We start from the raw sequence: 20,355 nt of genomic DNA on the forward strand, positions 1-20,355 counted from the left end.
TCCTCTCCCAGCAGCAGGCTTCTGGCTCCCTTTCTGTCCCGACGTCTCTGAACGCTTCCGCTCTCTTCACAAGCGAGGTCAGAACTCTGCAGGGGATCTCTGGGTAGCCACACCTCTTCGTGGGCGGTAACTTCTCCCAGCGCGGGCTGCTGTTGTTTTTCGGCGCGCTTTTCATGGTGGCAATATGGCGGCGCTTCCAATTTTTCAAGCGGACCGCCCAGGCACATGGTCACCTGTCTGGACAGGTCTAGTCCTTATCCTGTTCGTGACGCCAGATGTGAAGCCCCACAGGTGTTGTGTCGGTGCATTACCTTCAGGGACTCCACTCAGCTGGATCTGGTCACAGGTAGGAGATCTTCTTCTTGTCGTGACGCCACTCTCAGTATTGCGGCCAGTAGGGACCGCCACTGCAGGTTGAGGGTCGCCTGGGGCTGATGGTGTGTGCAGTTAGTTGGAATAGCCTCCTGAGAGTGAGGCATGCCCCAGGGCCCAGTGTAGGTTTGTAGTACCACAAGTCGCAGAATGACTCACACAGGCAGAACTGTCTTTCAAGGGCTTTACTCACATTTGATGGCAGGGTGAGTAGCCCGGGCGTAGCTGAGATGAACCAGGCGGGAACCAGGTATCCTTCAGGCTGACTTTATGAGGGTGACTACCAACTCGCCTTCCTTAGCCCTTGGTGGTTTGGGGTGACCCCGACTTTGAGTCCCTATGGGGGTCACCCAGGGAAGATGCTGCAGCCTCTCTCCCCCTTTTGGTTGCCGTTTGCTTGTTCCCCGGACCAGGCCACTCCAGCTGCTTGCCTCCTGTGACCTATGGGCCCTCACTGCGGTTACGTGGCTGCGGCTTTTGTGGTGTTGTGGTGTGGGCTTTGAGAGCCCCACACCGGCAGGTTTAGCAGAAGAAAGCTGGATCTATCTTCGCTTCGGGATCTGCCGCCCGGTTGGGCCTGGTGCTCTCTAGCAGTCTCCTTACTTCCCACTCCGTGCTTTCTCTCTAGCTGAGATGGGTTTCGGGTAGCACACCTAGTTGACCGTTCTCCCCCGTCGGTAGCCACTGCGCGGACGCTGTCAGACTCCAGCAGCCCAGGGGAAGGGGTCAGCTCTCCTCGGAGCTCCCTGGACTCTGCTCTGAACCGGCTCACATCTGGGACCTTCACTGCTGCTGTCAGAGCTTCACTTTCCTGCTCCTCACTCCTCCACACTCTGCTGCAGACTCTAGACTGTTTACTCCTCCTTCTCTTTTCCCTTTTGTGCCTGCCTACGCCACCTAGCAACCAGACTCTCTTACCACACCCCTTGAGAGGAGATGGAGGCTTTTGGCCCCCTCCACTATTCCAGTGAAGGTGAAGGCTTTTCCCCCTCCTGGGATCCCCAGGGGTCCTCTCATGGGTACATGTGTGAGACCTGATCACTATGCGCCTGTGTTCCACACCCCGGTCAGCCTTCTGGATTACCTGTATTGTACTGTCTCCAGCATGGGTGCAGTACTCAGTGGTGCCTGACCAGGTCAGGGGCGCCACAAAAGCACGGATCCGGGAGATATTTTTGAGTTGTAGTGTGCATGAGTTGAAGAGGGCTTGGATGTGTGGCTTGAAGGATAGAGCAGAGTCGAGGGTTACTCCAAGGCAACGAGCTTGTGAGACTGGGGAGAGTGAGCAACCATCAAGTTTGATGGAAAGGCTTGTTGGAGGAGTTGAGTGAGGAGGAGGAAAGATAATGAATTCTGTTTTGTCCATGTTAACCTTCAGGAATCGCGCAGAGAAGAAGGATGAAATAGCAGACAGACATTGTAGAATTTTGGTTAGTAGAGAGGTAATGTCAGGTCCAGAGAGGTAGATTTGTGTGTCATCGGCATAGAGATGATACTGAAAGCCGTGGGACTCTATGAGCTGTCCCAGGCCGAAGGTGTAGATGGAGAACAGCAGGGGTTCAAGAACTGAACCTTGGGGGACACCGACGGATAGGGGGCGAGATGAGGAAGTGGTGTGAGAATAGGAGACTCTGAAAGTTCGGTTGGTTAGATATGAGGAGATCCAAGATAGGGCCAAGTCTGTGATGCCCAGAGATGAGAGAGTCTGTAGTAGGAGGGAGTGGGCTACTGTGTCGAAGACAGAGGACAGGTCCAGGAGGAGGAGGACAGAGTAGTGTCGCTTGGCTTTGGCGGGTAGTAGCACATTGGTAACTTTGGTTAGGGCAGTTTCAGTAGAGTGATGCGTTCGGAAGCCAGATTGTAGCTGGTCAAAGAGGAAGCAGGAGGAGAGGTATGAGGACAATTAAAGATGAACATGCTGTTCCAGTAGTTTTGAGGCATAGGGGAGAAGGGATATGGGGCGATAGTTTGACACAGAGGATGGGTCAAGGGAGGGCTTGTTGAGGATGGGTGTAATGGAGGCATGTTTAAAGCTTGAAGAGAATACACCACTTGTTAGTGATAGGTTGAAGAGATGGGTTAGGGCTGGGATGAGAACTGCGGTGATGTTGGGGATGAGTTGCGACGGGAGCGGGTCAAGTGCACAGGTGGTTAGATGTGATCTTGAGAGTAGAGTGCAAAGATTGTCTTTTGTCATGGTGGAGAAGCTGGATTCGGAGGAAGAGGGCTGAGTAGCTATGATGAGGGTCTGTGGTGATTGTGGGCCAAAGCTTGCTCTGATCTCAATCTTCTGCTTGAAGAAAGAGGCAAAGTCTTCAGCTGAGATGAGAGGAGAGGGAGGTGGTGCTGGGGGACGGAGGAAAGAATTGAAAGTGTTGAATAGCTGTTTAGGGTTGTGAGAGAGAGAGAGAGAGAGAGAGAGAGAGGATATGAGGGATGAGAAGTAGGTTTGTTTTCCAGCAGTGAGTGTGGACTTGAAAGTGTTGAGGGACATTTTATATGCAATGAAGTGCTCAGTGGAATGAGACCTCTTCCATCTGCGCTCAGCAATTCTGGAAGCCCATCTCAATTCTTTAGTCTGACTCGTGTGCCAGGGTTGCTTGTTGATTGTGCGGGTTTTGGTGTGTGTGAGGGGGGCAGCTGATTCGAGAGCTGCAGAGATTGAGATTGTAGTGTTGTATAAAGTTGCAGCAGCAAATACTTGTATTCCCCTTAAAATAGCATGTTTGCCACTGATTTTATTAGAACCTTACAATTGTTCTGGTCCTCTGTTATTCATCCTGGGAATAATATATATCAGCCCAGATTGGACAGTGTCAGATTGTGTAGGGACACACTACATTGACAAGCGGAACGGTAATCAACAGCTTTCAAATTCATTCATACTGTATATTTCCAGGAAAAAGAGACGGGAGGAATTATATGCAATGAACAGTTGTAAGAAAGCATGCTCCAGAAATGTCAGAAGACATGGGAATGCCCCACTAGATGAAGTTACCCATGTCCTTAAGCTGCAGTTTAATGTAACTCTGCCAGCTGCTTGTAGGCAGAACTGTTGTCTGGCTGTGCACTTTGCTTGTGAGTTTCCATAACTGCTGTAGACATTTCATGGAAATATCCTACATTTCTGGAGTGAATACAGTCCCTTGTTGTCAAGGCTGTAAATAATATTAGCAACTGCATATTTAACACATTCATTTCGAGACAACATAAAAATAGAATCAAGTTCACATTCACAGTTCTTTTGAAAGTACTGTATATACAGTGAAAGATGATATGTATGCTGCCACCTGCTGGTAAAATATAAAACTATTTTCTATTTTATTTTCTATCAAGCTTGAGGGCTATGTGCGCACGTGTGCGCTCTGCACCGCACCTAAAAGGTGCGCTGCAGAACGCAGCTGAAAAGCTCCGTTCTGAAGCGCATGGTGGCGGCAGAGAACATGCGCTCTGCATGCTGCCTCTCCCTATAGACAGCATGCAGAACGCACGAAAGAAGTGACATGTCACTTCTTAGAACGCAGCGATTCGGGCAGCAGCCGAATCGCTGCGTTCTAATAGGCCACATGCGCACGGCTCCTGCACAATCTCCATAGATTGTGCAGGGGACGCAGGACGCATGCAGTTACGCTGCGGTGCAGAGCCTTGTGACGCTGTATGGGCCCCCTCTCCACTGTGACCTGAGCAGTATGTTCCACCCCACCACCTGACCTGTATGTGCCCTCCCGCCTCCGAGATTTATGGGCCCTAGTGAGCTTAAAGGGCTGTTCCCCCACCCCCCAGAGCTGTATATGCTGGCTCCCCAGAGCCGTATGTGATGTCCCACAGAGCTGTGTGTGTGCCCCCCCAAAGCCGTGTGTTCACATATGTTAGCTGCCCCCATCATAAGCTACAACCCTTCTATAAAAAGGAGATAACAAAAACAGTGTGTGTGTCGCGGGCGGGGAGGAGGGTGTCAGCACACCGCGCTCACCCCTTCTGCTCGGGTCCGGCAGCTGCTCCTGGTGGCTCGAGCCGTGGGCCGGATCCCGGGGTTTCTCGAGCGACACTCCTCGCCCGTGAGTGAAAGGGGGTGTTTGTTGGGTGTGGGGATTGTTATAGTTCGTGACGCCACCCACGGTTGTGGTGATTGCACCACCGCTGCTCAGTGTGGGGGTCCCGGGGATGGTGATGCGGAGCAGCCAGGTGTTGTGTTGCCCCTCCGTGGGTAGGGGTTGGTGATCCCGGGGCCCGGTGATGAGATGTAAAGTGTAGGGCCTGGAGGGCGCAGGGACGCGGGGGCAGCGCTGTGCCTTGCGGCACTATGGTACTCACTCAGCCTGACACACGGACACAGTTTGTACGGTAAACCAACGGCTGGTAGGACGGTCCCACAGACGGCTGCACCTGCACTCCCGGTAGGTGACGGTGATGTCCCTCTTCCTTGCACCTGTGTTGACTGATGGTAGCGGTGGATTCCCTCCGGTTACCCGCTCCCCGGCTGCAATCTGGGCCGGAGGAGCTCTACACTTTGCCCGCAGGCGCTGGCCCTGAGAAACTTGTGCCGTGGCGGTGGCGGTGTCTCTCCAATACGGGTTGGGCTGTTGCCTTCAATCGGGGCTTGGTTGTTGGGGGATCTGCGTCCCCGTCACTGACGGATTTGGCAAATCTGGCGACTCCTAGCCTTGCCGGGGTCCGAGAGGCCCCTGCCCTGGTGCTGACTGTCCTTCGGAACACTGCTCCAGACCACCGGGCACACAGCCCACGGGGTCCTTCCAGGAACTTCCAAACGGTCCCCCTCCAGACAGTCACCGCCGTTGCTGACCTTGCTGTTCTGGCCCTCACAAAGCTGGACCCTTCAGGCTGTCTTTCTCTTCTGTCACTTTTCTGCTTTCCTCCTTTTCCACTTCTCTACTTTCACTTTCACTTTCCTTTACTCCCTGAGCTGAACTTTGTTGTTTACTCAAGCTCGTCCCTGAGCTATCTGCCTGGTTTCTTCCTGCCTCCAGAGCTGTGAGCTCCTTGGTGGGCGGAGCCAACCGCCTGGCCCACCCCCTGGTGTGCATCATCAACCTCTGGAGGAAGGCAACAAGGATTTCTGGTTAGCTGTGATGTGCCTACCTGGAGTGTGGGGTGTGGTGGTGTTGTGACCTGTGTCCCCTGGCTTGCCCAGGGCGACACATTCCCCCTTAGCAAAATGCAGACCGTCCGCGGGCTGCCGTCCTACACCGGTTTTATTTTTCTGTAAAAGGGGATAACAGGGTTAAGCAAACATAAATACATTTTTAATCAAAAACTCTTCCCAAGACGGGAGGCACATTTACTTAAACGTTGCAACGGTATACGGTCACGGTTTCCGCTCTCTCCCACCCAAGCAACCTGGCCCTGATGCTGCCCCTAAAACCCAGGCAGCACCCCTTGACCCACAGTCCAGCACAAGTTACCCGAGCGGGATCTGTCCTTCCCCTCCAGAGGGTGGCCACCGGTTCCTTTGGTGGCTGGGCCCTGGCCTGCTCTGCTCAGGGCCCTCCCTCCAACCTGCCTCTCCGGAGACGGTATAGCGGAAACGGTAACGGTATCCAACATATTTACAAGCCACTTAACGTTTGTGGTGCCCTGCAAGTTCACGGGCTTGTCCATGGATAGGTCCCATGCAAATTAAACTTTAAACGGTCCCCACGGGGACAACGGTGCCAGCTCCTGCCGGTTCAATCACAAGGCAAATCAGATGAAAAACTCGGTATCATTTCACTTATCATTTCAAACTTTTTAAACTTTTTCAAACAAACAACAACACTCTTACATTTGCGGACCCCTTTCATTCATAGAACGGTCTCCCTGTACCTAAGTGGGGGTCTACCTAGGTTGGAACGGGTGGACCTTCGGGGCCCGGTGTCAGTGGTGCTAGACAGTGGGGTAGAGGGAACCATCGGTTCCTCCTCCCTGCTATAGTGTGGAGCAGGCGGAGGTGCAGGGGGGCTGGGTACAGGTTCATCCCTGGGCACCGGCACTGGTTCTGGCTCACGGTCGACCGCTTCCACTACTTCTTCATCCACGGGTTGTGGGAACAGTATCACTGGAAGAATCACCGCGCCATCCTGTGTAGGCCAGTCTGCTGGGAAGTCACCCATTACAGTGTGGATTACCTCTGCTGCCTTCTCCACTGGTGGAGGAACCGGTACTTCAGCCTCTGCCTTCAGCGCTGGGGGGCATTTTTTTAGATGGTCCCGGGAAACTGTGGCTAGGGTGTCCCCTTGGTCACGACTGATCTGGTAAGTCTTCCCGTCTCCCCATTCTGTGGGTTGTATGACATAAGGGACTTGCTCCCACTGATCATCCAGCTTGTGGGTTTTCCTCTTCCGTTTCAGCACCACATCTCCTGGCTGGAAAGGACCTGTGGGCGCCTTCTGGTTGAACCGGTGCTCCTGCTGCTCTCGGCTTCGACTGAGGTTCTTCTCCACATACTCCTGGATTTGCCGGTACTGTGCCCTCCTCCGACTTTCCCACTCTGCCGTTGAGGGGAGTGCTTCCGGGGCTTCCAACCCCATCTCCAGATCCACCGGCAGGCGGCCAGGCCGAGCCCTCATCAGATACGCTGGGGTGCACTTCGTCGAGCTGGACGGGATATTATTATACATGTCGACCAAGTCAGGTAGCTTTTCCGGCCACATGTTCCGTTCTTCCAGCGGTAGCGTCTTGAGGAGCCCCAGGACCAAGTGATTCATTTTCTCGCACATGCCGTTGGTTTGGGCGTGGTACGGAGTGGTCCGGATCTTCTTGCAGCCGTACAACTGGCAGAATTCGTGAAACACCTCTGCTTCAAAAGCCGGGCCTTGGTCAGTCAGCACCTTCTCAGGGTACCCATGGGGTCGGCAGAAATAAGCCTGGAACGCTCGAGCAGCGGTTCGACCAGTTAGGTCCTTAACGGGGACTACCACCATAAATCTTGAGTAGTGGTCTACCATGGTCAATGCGTAGGTGTACCCACTTCGGCTAGGGGTGAGCTTGACATGGTCCAGGGCGACCAGCTCCAGCGGCTGATGGGTGACTATGGGATGTAACGGTGCCCTCTGGCTAGTCTCGTCCTTTCTCCTCAGTGTACAAGGACCACACTCTCGACACCAGGCTTCCACCGATTCACGCATCCCACTCCAATAGAACCGCTCCCTCAACAGCATCTCCAGCTTCTTCCACCCGAAGTGGCCAGCACCATCATGGTATGCCCGCAGGACAGTAGCGACCTCAGCTTGAGGAACGATCAACTGGCATATCTTCTCATGGGTCTTCGGGTTGATCAGCTCACGGTACAGCCTCCCTTGGTGTAGGTAAAGCCGTTTTCGTTCTTTCCACAAGCGTTGGGCTTCGGCTGGAGCGGCAGGGTCTATTCCCATAGCACCTTGTTCCACCAGAGTCTTGACAAGGCGGACAGCCGGCGCTTGGTCCTGGACGTCCTGCCACTCTTGACTGGGCCGCGGGTCCAGATCCACCCTTTGCTGACAGACTTGTACCCTCTCAGTAGGCAGCTGGTGAAACGCAGGCAACTCGATCTCCTCGAGGTCGTCATCCTCGCACCCCTCTTCTGACAAATGGGGCATCCGGGAGAGTGCATCAGCATTTATGTTGACACGACCAGCTCGGTACTTTATGGTGAAATCATAGTTGGCTAGCCGGGCTACCCACCGCTGCTCCAGCGCGCCCAACTTGGCCGTGTTCAGGTGAGTCAGCGGGTTGTTGTCCGTAAACGCTGTGAATTTGGCTGCCGCCAAGTAGTGGCGAAACCGCTCCGTGATAGCCCACACCAACGCCAATAGCTCAAGCTTGAAGGAGCTATAGTTCTCAGGGTTCCTTTCGGTCGGCCGGAGTTTTCGGCTAGCGTAGGCAATCACCTTCTCCTTTCCATCCTGGACCTGGGATAGGACCGCTCCTAGCCCCACATTGCTGGCGTCCGTGTGGAGGATGAACGGGCTCCCATAGTCAGGGTACGCCAGGACCTCTTCTCCGGTCAAGGCCGCCTTCAACTGGCAAAAGGACTCCTCATGCTTGTCTTCCCACGACAGTGGGGCCCCAATGGGTCTACCACCTTTGGTCTGTCCCACGAGGAGATCTTGCATGGGGGCAGCCATCTTCGTGTATCCCTTTATAAAGCGCCGATAGTACCCCACCAGACCCAGGAACTGCCTTACTTCCCTCACTGTAGTTGGTCTCGGCCAGCTCTGGATGGCAGTAATCTTCTCAGGGTCGGGGGCGACACCATCCGCACTCACCACATGCCCTAGATACTGCACTCTGGGTTTCAGCAGGTGGCATTTTGAGGGCTTAAACTTCATCCCGTACTGGGCAAGGGACGCGAACACCTCGGCCAGGTGCTCCAGATGGGCTTCATACGTCTGGGAATAAACAATCACATCATCCAAATACAGCAGGACGGTCTCGAAGTTTAAATGTCCCAGACAGCACTCCATCAACCGTTGGAAGGTCCCAGGGGCATTGCACAGCCCAAACGGCATGCTATTGAATTCGCAGAGTCCCATCGGGGTGGTGAAGGCGGTCTTCTCCCGGTCCTCTGGGGCCACAGCCACTTGCCAGTATCCGCTGGTGAGGTCAAGGGTCGAGAAGTAGTTTGCGGTTCTCAGTGCAGCCAAAGACTCTTCAATACAAGGTAAGGGATAGGCATCTTTATGGGTTATCTGGTTGATCTTCCGGTAGTCCACACACATCCGCATGGTACCATCCTTCTTCTTGACCAGTACCAACGGAGCGGCCCAGGGACTACAGCTGTCCCGAATAACCCCTGCCTCCTTCATATTCCTCAACATATCTTTGGCACACTGGTAATGTGCAGGGGGAATAGGTCTATACCTCTCTTTGATAGGGGGATGTTCACCTGTGGGAATGTGGTGTTGAACCCCCTTGATCCGCCCAAAGTCTAGGGGGTGCTTACTGAAAACCTGTTCGTACTCCTGCACCACCCTGTGTACCCCGGCCCTGTGATGTGTAGGGGTATCATCAGTGCCTACATGTAGCTGTTGGTGCCACTCCTTTGTGTCCCCCTGGGGTGGGGAAGTGCTGGGGGTAGGTGGGAGTGTGGATGGACTGGCTTCCTGGATAGTGTGAGGGTCCAGGGTGAGCAGCTTGGCAATGGTGGCATACCGGGGGAGCCTGACTTCTTCCTCCCCACAGTTCAACACTCTCACGGGCACTCTCCCTTTCTTCACATCTACCACCCCTCGGGCGGCCACTACAGTGGGCCAGTGCTCGGAGGGCATGGGTTCCATCATCGCAGGGTAGTCACGCCCCTGAGGCCCTACTGCTGCCCTACACCAGATCATCATCTCACTCCTAGGGGGCACAGTCAATGGAGCAACATCCATCACTCTCACTCCACCAATCTCCCCTCCTGTTGAGCTTACATGCTGGCGGTACATCAGGGCGCGGATCTCACGCTGCACAGCCCTCTGCCGGCTCCCCGCCGCTGTGGCGGCTAGCTGTTGCAATAGGTTCAACACATCAGCCATGCAGTGTTCCATCACATTGGTTCCCAGCACTATTTTCGGGTTATGATCACTGGGTTCATTCATGATCACAATCATACCCTGGTGTTGCAGTTCAGCTTGCCCCACTGTCATAGCCACTTGTTTATACCCCACCTGGGTCAATGGAAGTCCATTAGCGGCAATCAAATTTATACTATCGTCTGGAGGCGCCAGCTCGTCTGTGGCCCAATACTGCCGATACAACGTGTACGGTATGGTAGTTACCTGTGATCCAGTGTCCAAGAGAGCCATCACTGGTATGCCGCCCACAGCCACGGGGATGATAGGGCGGGCCCCGACATATCGGTCTCGCCAGTCCGGGGGGCCACGGTGTTCTACTCCTGAGGATTGGCCCGGGGCCAGAGGGGTTGCTCGTTTAACGGGCACTGTCGGTAATAATGGCCCGGCTTACGGCACTTGTAGCAGATTGGGGGTCTGCTCCGCGGGTTGTTAGCGCTTCTCCGCTGCATCCAGGGAACATCTTCGGGACTGTCAGCAAGCTGTATCTGCGCTGGAGGCTGAGATCTGGTCAGAGGTTGTAGCGCAGCAAGGATCTTGGCAAGGTCTCCGTCCAGGCCCTGGGCTGCCAGTTCTTCCACTGTGCTGCTCGAGGCTGCAGGTATTAAGGATGTTGGTTTGGCTGGGGCCGCCACCACGGGAGCTGTCTCGACGGGCCACGGGACGGGTTCCAGGACTTCACCAGCCGGGGGCTGTAGTGCCTTGATAGCCCGCTCCTTTAACACAGCAAAGTCCACATCAGGGTGTTCCAGGGCCCACAGCCGGAGTTGTTTACGATCCTCAGGGGACCTCATCCCCTGCGCAAATTGCTCCACTAACATCTTGTTGCTATCCGCCTCATTAATAGAGCTCACCCGCTTCAGTGTGCGGAGGGCGGTCTGCAGACGTAGAGCATAGTCCCGAACGCTATCTCCAGCTCGTTGCCGGCACTGGTAAAACTGCATCCTCAGCTCAGCTTCAGTCCGGGTCTCGAAGGCAGTCTGTAGCTTCTCGAAGATGGTGGCTACAGAGAGCCGGTCCCCCTCGGCCCAGGTCTCCGCTTCCTGCTCCGCCGCACCGGTTAACTGGCCTAGCACTATCGCTGCTCGTTGCTTATCAGTCAGGGGGTACAGCTCTAGCAACGGGTTAAGCTTTTTCCGGAAGGCCTGTAGGGCATCCGGTTTCCCGTCATACCGCGGTAGCCAGGCAGCTCCGGGCGCATAGGGCAAGGAAAACGGCATGACCTGAGCAAGCGCGGGGGCCGCGGCACCTCCCGCCGGTACGACCGGGACCTGGGCAGGCCCATTCCCATCCGCGGGTGCCGCTGCGGCTGCGACCACCGCTCCTCCAGCGGCTCCGTCGGGCGCAGACATCTTGTTTCCGTCCCCCTTAGCTCTTTCCGGCCCCTCCTCTCTCGGGGCGGAGTTTTGGCCTTCGCGCTTCTACTGCTCGAGAAGACGCTCGAGCGGGAACTTTTCACGCCAAAGATGGCGGTTTCTGAAATTTTTCTGCCGGATGCCTCCGGCGGTAACAAGGCGCACCTCTACCTGACGGCAGAGCGGTAAGATCCTGTTCGTGACGCCAAGTTGTCGCGGGCGGGGAGGAGGGTGTCAGCACACCGCGCTCACCCCTTCTGCTCGGGTCCGGCAGCTGCTCAGTGGTGGCTCGAGCGGTGGGCCGGATCCCGGGGTTTCTCGAGCGACACTCCTCGCCCGTGAGTGAAAGGGGGTGTTTGTTGGGTGTGGGGATTGTTATAGTTCGTGACGCCACCCACGGTTGTGGTGATTGCACCACCGCTGCTCAGTGTGGGGGTCCCGGGGATGGTGATGCGGAGCAGCCAGGTGTTGTGTTGCCCCTCCGTGGGTAGGGGTTAGTGATCCCGGGGCCCGGTGATGAGATGTAAAGTGTAGGGCCTGGAGGGCGCAGGGACGCGGGGGCAGCGCTGTGCCTTGCGGCACTATGGTACTCACTCAGCCTGACACACGGACACAGTTTGTACGGTAAACCAACGGCTGGGACGGCGGTCCCACAGACGGCTGCACCTGCACTCCCGGTAGGTGACGGTGATGTCCCTCTTCCTTGCACCTGTGTTGACTGATGGTAGCGGTGGATTCCCTCCGGTTACCCGCTCCCCGGCTGCAATCTGGGCCGGAGGAGCTCTACACTTTGCCCGCAGGCGCTGGCCCTGAGAAACTTGTGCCGTGGCGGTGGCGGTGTCTCTCCAATACGGGTTGGGCTGTTGCCTTCAATCGGGGCTTGGTTGTTGGGGGATCTGCGTCCCCGTCACTGACGGATTTGGCAAATCTGGCGACTCCTAGCCTTGCCGGGGTCCGAGAGGCCCCTGCCCTGGTGCTGACTGTCCTTCGGAACACTGCTCCAGACCACCGGGCACACAGCCCACGGGGTCCTTCCAGGAACTTCCAAACGGTCCCCCTCCAGACAGTCACCGCCGTTGCTGACCTTGCTGTTCTGGCCCTCACAAAGCTGGACCCTTCAGGCTGTCTTTCTCTTCTGTCACTTTTCTGCTTTCCTCCTTTTCCACTTCTCTACTTTCACTTTCACTTTCCTTTACTCCCTGAGCTGAACTTTGTTGTTTACTCAAGCTCGTCCCTGAGCTATCTGCCTGGTTTCTTCCTGCCTCCAGAGCTGTGAGCTCCTTGGTGGGCGGAGCCAACCGCCTGGCCCACCCCCTGGTGTGCATCATCAACCTCTGGAGGAAGGCAACAAGGATTTCTGGTTAGCTGTGATGTGCCTACCTGGAGTGTGGGGTGTGGTGGTGTTGTGACCTGTGTCCCCTGGCTTGCCCAGGGCGACACATGTGTGTGCACAGTGCGGTGTGTATGTGTGCAGCAGGGAGCTGTGTTTATGTGAGAAGCAGAGCTGTGTGTATGTGACACGCCCGCGAGGGGGATATGGAGCACTCGTTACCAGGCTGGTCCCTTTTGTCTTGGGTGGGGTATTGCGGCGGCGAGGCCCGGTTCTGTGACCCCACCAGCGTTGTTGTTATAAAAAGGGGATTATTTACAAGGGATGATGATAGTTATTCGTGATGCCACCTGTGGTACTCGGCCAGAGATAGCCGACGCTGCGGGATAGGGGCCTCAGGGGCAGATGGTGATGCAGCTTGATTGGTATAGCTCTCCACAGGTAGAGCTGGGCCCCAGAGCTGTCAGGAGTAGTAGTCGGAGATGGCGGGGGTGCAGGGCCGGAGGCGCAGGCGAATAACGGGACGACACAGGGATGTAGTCTCAAGGTGTTTACTCAGTGTAGCTGTTTCTAAGGTAACACGACTAGTCAGTGCTGCCTTTCACTGTGGTGGGCTCCAGTCAATCCCAGGTGCTTCGAAGGTCAAGACCGGTGCACCCATCTTATGTTCCTTCCCTGGTCATCTTCCTGCTCTGGCTTCTCTCCCGCCTGTCCCGTGCCTATGCACACAGTGCCCTGAGCCGGTGCCTGCGGACCCTACAGGGTGGCTTGAAGCTCTGTCCCTGGTCCTCTATGGTCAGATTCCTGCGGATTCGTGTGCGGAGTTGGCTTCGGTACTAACTGAATCCTCAGCCTCCGGTTTTACTAGATCAGCACGTTGGTTCTTCTCCTCTAGCCTAGGGACCGGATCCCCGTTTGCGGCCAAGTCACTCCACTCTAATATGCTGTATGTGGAACGCGACCACGGGGGTATGGCACACTCCCCATGGGCTCTAGAACCCCTTCTCTCTTGTGCCTGGGCCGAGTTGTACCAGCTCCAGACTACAGGTCTTCACTCCTCCACTGCTCCTTCTTGACTCTCTCTTTCTACGGTCTGCTCCCACTAACGAGACTCCACCCCCAGGCTGGCTTCGGGGACAGTGCTAACTACTATAGAAGTTTAGTTGCACTAGGCCTTAACCACGGTCTAATGGAGTGTTGTTAAATGAGAGTGTTCATCTTTGTGTGTACTTTGGGGATGACCTCTTCTTTACCCAGGGATGGGATACCACACCTCTGGCTGAGGTGCAGTACCTCTGTGGTGACTGAAGCCTCAATGGCGCCACATATGTGTACAGCAGAGATGTGTGTATTTGTACAGCAGAGCTGTGTGTATGTGTATGTGACGCCCTGACAAAATCAGGATGTCACAGATGACTGCACTCCTCTTCCAGGTGCAGGATTCCCTCCTCCTTGGCCCTCCATCACAAACCCCACACAGGTGCATAACATCAGCCACAAAAGCCTAGTCACCCCCCCCAGGACAATAAGGACACACCAGTGGGCGGGGGCAGGCAAATGGTGATGCCCACCTAGGAGTTCTGAGGTGTCAAGTGGAGGGAACAGAGAAGAGTTGAGAGGAGACAGTGAAAGTTAGAGGAGTGAAGTGGTAGTCGGGGGTTGTAGCTACCGGACTACTGGACTACTTGACCTGACTAGGTGGCAGACGGCAGAGCAGGGCCACAGGCGACGGAGATCCGGTCACAGGAGACCTTAAGTGGACCGGGGCATGGTTGTAGCCCGCTGGTGCCGACAGCGGGAATCCGGTCCGGAGGCCGTGCATAGTCGGGGTACCTGGACCCTAGGGCGAAAACAGCTGCAAGCATCTTTCCAATTAACCAGCAGGGGACAAGATTCTAAGTCTTGTCCACTAACAGCCCAGATAGAGCGAGACGGAAGCCCAACGAGGGGAATAGGGCGTCTGCGTCTGCAAGTGCCTGCTAAAATCCCAAGGGTCAGTTCTCGCGGGCCACAGCTCCCACGGAAAAGTCACCGGGAGTGGACTTCCCCATTTCATGCGGACTAGTCAACACACAAGACACCAACCTAAAGTGCAGGAGGAAGGGCCCTTGTTTTGTCCACCAGTGTGCAGGACCCGAGCACACCCCTCCGGAGGCTACCAGTTACCGGCAGTTGGTTTACTATCTAGACCAGTCATGGCGAACCTTTCACAGGCCGAGTGCCCAAACTGTAGCCCTAAATCTAATTTTTTTCCAAAGTGCCAACCAATCCTATTATGTAAATAATTGATTTTAACCTTACCTTTTGCAGTTTTCTCTTTTCTTCAGTAGGGGGCATCACACTCATGCCTGCTTACCACATATTGAAGCTGAGCCACTGTCCTTTTCCAGACACAGCAGTTGGATTGATCTCTCTGGAAAAAATTGCAGCATATTAGACAGAGATTTTAGCATGGAATGCAGTCAGATTTCACCCTGTAATCCACATCTCCATTTCAAAGTCTGAATATCTTGAAATCCCATAAAGACGTACAAGGTGCTCCCCTTTCATTGTGTAGTTATGTCCCCCTTCCTGGGCCACTTCCTGGAAAATATGTCCCCCATCCTGATATATATTTCCTACATTCTGGTATATTTGTCTCCATTATGGCCCCATCCTGGTAAATGTACCCCATTCCAGCATATTCACCATCCTGGTAAATATTCCTCATCCTGGTAAATGTTCCCCCATCCCAGCATGTATCTCATCCTGGTAAACGTACCCCATTCCTGGTAAATGTTCCCCCATACTGGTAAATGTTCCCCCATCCTGGTAAATGTACCCCATCCTGGAAAATGTCCCACTTCCTAGCATGTTCCCCTCCTGGTAAATGTTCCCCATCCCAACACGTTCCCCCATCCTGGTAAATATTCCCCATACTGACATGTACCCCATCCCGACAGCTTTCCCCATCCTGGTAAATGTTCCACATCCTGACATGTTCCCCCATCCTGATAAATATACCCCATCCTGACATGTTCCCCATCCTGGTAAATGTACCCCATCCCGACATGTTCCCCATCCTGGTAAATGTACCCCATCCCGACATGTTTCCCCATCCCAATATGTTCCACCATCCTGGTAAATGTTCCCCTTCCTGGTAAATGTACCGTATCCTGGCATGTTTTCCCCATCCTGTCATGCATGTTTTCCCCATCCTGGCATGTATGTTATCCCCATCCTGGCATGTATGTTTTCACCGTCCTAGCATGCATGTTTCCCCCATCCTGGCATGCATGTTTCCCCCATCCTGGCGTGCATGTTTTCCCATGCTGGCACTACCCCCCCATCCTGGCATGCATGTTTCCCCATGCTGGCACTGCCCCCTCCATCCTGGCATGCATGTTTTCCCATGCTGATGTGGCGCCCTGGACAAGCCAGGACGTCACAGGTACTACAAGAACACACCCCACACCCCGGCTAGGCACACCGAAGTCAAACACAAATCCTTGTTGCCTCCCTCCAGGGGCTGATGTCCACACCAGGGGGTGGGCCAGGCAGTTGGCCCCGCTCACCGAGGAGTTCACAGTCCTGGAGGCGGGAAAAGGAAGAGAGTTGAGAGAGATTAGTTTTGGAAAGTGAAGTGGTAGCAGAGGAGACTGAAGGCGTCCGGGTGTGTGGCCCGGACGGAACAGCAAGGTTGGCAGACGGTGGTGACCGTCTGCAGGAGAGGCTGACTGGAGTGAACCGTAAGGGCCGGGGACGGGCGGTGGCCCGACGGTACCGGATCGGGGAGTGTGTCGCCCAGGACAAGCCAGGGGCCACAGAGCACAACACCGACACACCCCACACTCCCTGCAGGAGTGGCCTATCGGAGTTTGCCGTAAGGACCGTGGACGGGCGGTGGCCCGGCGGTACCGGACCGGTATACAAGGAGAAGCCAGCACCATTGGCAGGGGCTTTTCGGACCCCGACAAGGCTAGGAGTCGCCGTGAATTTGCTAAATCCGTTAGTGAAGGGGACCTCCGGGTTTCCAAACAGTCAAGTCCCGAGAGAAGGCAACAGTCCAACCGTGAAGGAGAGACACCGCCACCGCCAAGGGCAACCGTTTCCCAGGGCCAGCGCCTGCGGGCAAAAGGGGCTCCTCCGGCCCACATCCAGGTCGGGGAGCGGGTTACCGGTCGGAACCCATTGGAATCAACATAGAACATAGGTGCAGGGAGAGACAGTCATCACTAACCTGCAGGGAACAACAACACCGCAGCCGGCCGAGGGACCCGTCCATCCAGCCGCTTGTTTTACCGTGAACTGTGTCATCATCATTGGACTGAGTGAGTACCTCCGTGCTGTGCGGCACAGCGCTGCCCCTGCGACCCTGCACCTCACCAGGCTCCGCAACCTGCCTGCCATCCACCCCTACCCCATCACCGGGCCCCGGGACAACCAACCCCCTACCCACGGAGGGGAGAAATAACAACAAAGCTGCTCCCTGTCACCGCTCCCGGGATCCCCGTCCATAGCAGCGGTGGTGTCCACACAATCACCACAGCCGTGGGTGGCGTCACGGACAATATCCCCAAAACCAACCCAACCCTTTTCACTCACGGGCGAGGAGCGCCGCTCGAGTCCCCGGGATCCGGCCCATCGCTCGAGCCACCGAGCAGCAGCAGCCGCAGAGCAGCGGCAGCCGGACTCGAGCAGTGGGAGAGCGCAGCGTCCCCTCCTCCGCCCGCGACAGGAGCAAAAGAGAAGCCAGCACCATTCGGCAGGGCTTACGGACCCCGACCAGGCTAGGAGTCGCCGTAAAACTGGTCAAATCCGTTAGCAAAGGGAACCTCCGGGGTTTCCCAGCAGTCAAGACCCGATTGAAGGCAACCGCTCACACCGTAAAGGGAAACACAGTCACCGCCAAGGCTACAGTTCCCAGGGCCAGAGCCGTGCGGCACAGCGCTGCCCCTGCGACCCTGCACCTCACCAGGCCCCGTAACCCGCCTGCCATACATCCCTACCCCTCACTGGGCCCCGGTACAACCAACCCCCCTACCCACGGAGGGGAGAAACAACATCCAAGCTGCTCCCTGTCATCACTCCCGGGATCCCCGTCCAGAGCAGCGGTGGTGTCACAACCTCACCACAACCGTGGGTGGCGTCACGGACAATATCCCTAAACCAAACCACTCCCTTTCACTCACGGGAGAGGAGCGCCGCTCGAGTGCCCGGGATCCGGCCCACCGCTCGAGCCACCGACCGAGCAGCAGCAGCAGCAGCGGGACCCGAGCAGTGGGTGAGCGCAGCATCCCCTCCTCCGCCCGCGACACTGGCACTGCCCCCACATCCTGGCATGCATGTTTTCCCATGTTGGCACTGCCCCCCCATCCTGGCATGCATATTTCCCCATGCTGGCACTGCCCCCCATCCTGGCATGCATGTTTCCCCATGCTGGCACTGCCCCCCCCCACCTTGGCACAGCAGCACACAAGTTAAAAAAAACCCTCACCTTCCAGCACCCCCTCCACCGCTGCGCGCCACTGTGTTTTCAGTTCCCGCGCAGCCAGAAGACGTCATTACGCCGGCGCCGCTTACTGTCGCTCCTGCGTCTCCTAGGCAACAGACCTGCGGCCCAGGAGAGGAGGAGTGTCAAAGCGAGGAGAAATATCCCTCTGCTCCAACACAACTTTGAACGGTCGCGCCAGGAGTTCAAAGCAGCAGGATCAGGCGACAGCGCGCATGCCAGCAAAAAGGGCTCTGCGTGCCCAGTCTGGCACGCATGCCATAGGTTTGCCATCACTGATCTAGACTCTGTGTGATTTTATTCAAAACAGTGAATACACCGGAATCATCCGGTCCATCCCCGCAGACTGTGCCCGATCACTCTATCTCACCGACACCTGGGCCCCAGGACAACACCTCCCCTACCTGCAGGGCCGTATTTGGGGTTTTTGCTGCCCTAGGCACTGTCAGTGGTGGCGCCCCCTTCTGATCAGTCAGATTACGGTTATATGCACACAGCTTTTTTTTTTTTTTTCCAGACAGATCCGCCCTATAACCCGCCCAAAAAACCCAAACTCTAAATATTAAAGAAATGAACTCATACACTGCAATGTAAAACGACTTGCTGTCCATATGTTCAGTCTTTGGAGTTTTTTTAAGCGCGTCAGGTTTCCTCAGACATGAAGCGGCTGACAGTGACCAGTCCATTATATGGCGCCTGCTGCTTGGATGCCGCTTACTAGTTGTGACCGGCCATTATATGGCGCCTGCTGCTTGGATGCCGCTTACTAGTTGTGACCGGCCATTATATGGCGCCTGCTGCTTGGATGCCGCTTACTAGTTGTGACCGGTCATTATATGGCGCCTGCTGCTTGGATGCCGCTTACTAGTTGTGACCGGCCATTATATGGCGCCTGCTGCTTGGATGCCGCTTACTAGTTGTGACCGGCCATTATATGGCGCCTGCTGCTTGGATGCCGCTTACTAGTTGTGACCGGTCCATTATATGGCGGCTGCTGCTTGGATGCCGCTTACTAGTTGTGACCGGTCCATTATATGGCGCCTGCTGCTTGGATGCCGCTTACTACTTCATTTAAAAAAATAAGTAAAATCCAGTAGCTAAAAGATGTTGGAAAAAACAACCAAAAAGCCACAGCAAAAAAAATAAATATTTGCTTCAGGATAAAATGATGACTGTCCTAAAGTGTTTTCTGTCTGAATAATTCCGGGGGTTCACAGACATCTACAAGACGTGTGCACATGCCCTGATAGAGCCCAGAGCCTTCAGATAGTAGTTAAGACCTCCATACACATTAACCTAAAGTTGTCTAAACCCGCCAATATCGACAGGTTCTGCTGATAGCCCAATGTGAACAGGGGCTCTCAATTCTGATTGTCAGGGGAATAAGGATCCAGCATGTCCAATTACGGAGTGTAGATCCTATTATCCTCTAAATGATAAGCTGCTGTCGGAGATGTCCAGCAGCGGCTCTAATAAAGAACACAGAAACAATTGGCAGAATGAGTGCTCCTGTATATGGGAGAGCCGAGCAAGATAGCTGCCGGCCTAAAAATCAGACTATAGTGTATGGGGGCTTTAGTCTATTACTTATTCGGCTGACAGACATGCAGATAGCTGTATTTTTAGTCCAGCACGCTGACCCTATGTTTTAGGATCAAGACTGATAAGGTAAAGATTACAACAGCCACATGACTATCACCAGAACCACCATCAGTACAGTAATACATAACTAAAACCACACTACATACTATAATACGTAACCAAAACCACAGTTAGTACAGTAATACATCAACAGAACTACTGTCAATACAGTAATATCATCAAAACCACCCTAAATACAATAATACATCACCAAACCCACCCTGAAGACAATACATCGCCAAAACCACCATCAGTACATGAATACAATGCCAAATTCACACAGCAATCAAGTGCAGTGTCAGGTTAGACCCATATACATCTATGTATTGCATTAACGTACAACTCTCAGTATGTCCTTAAAAATGGTAAGGAGATGCTGGTAGTTGTTACCAGCCATCATTAGACTGTGGACCATATAAGAACCACAATACTGATTAGTCCCAGGCAGTAGACTTAACTTTTGGACGAGATCTTATAGGTTTAGGTCCATTAATTCTGAGGAGATTAGTAGGGCAGAGGTGGGCTCAGTAGGGAGAAGGGGCATCATGGGGTGGGACTTGAGACCCCCACCAATTGCTCAAAAGACCTCTTAAGTGCACAGCTCAGGAGACAGGACTATGAAATTTTACTCCCGGA

This window comes from Anomaloglossus baeobatrachus, chromosome 5, assembly GCF_048569485.1.
Source record: "Anomaloglossus baeobatrachus isolate aAnoBae1 chromosome 5, aAnoBae1.hap1, whole genome shotgun sequence".
Taxonomy (NCBI): domain Eukaryota; kingdom Metazoa; phylum Chordata; class Amphibia; order Anura; family Aromobatidae; genus Anomaloglossus; species Anomaloglossus baeobatrachus.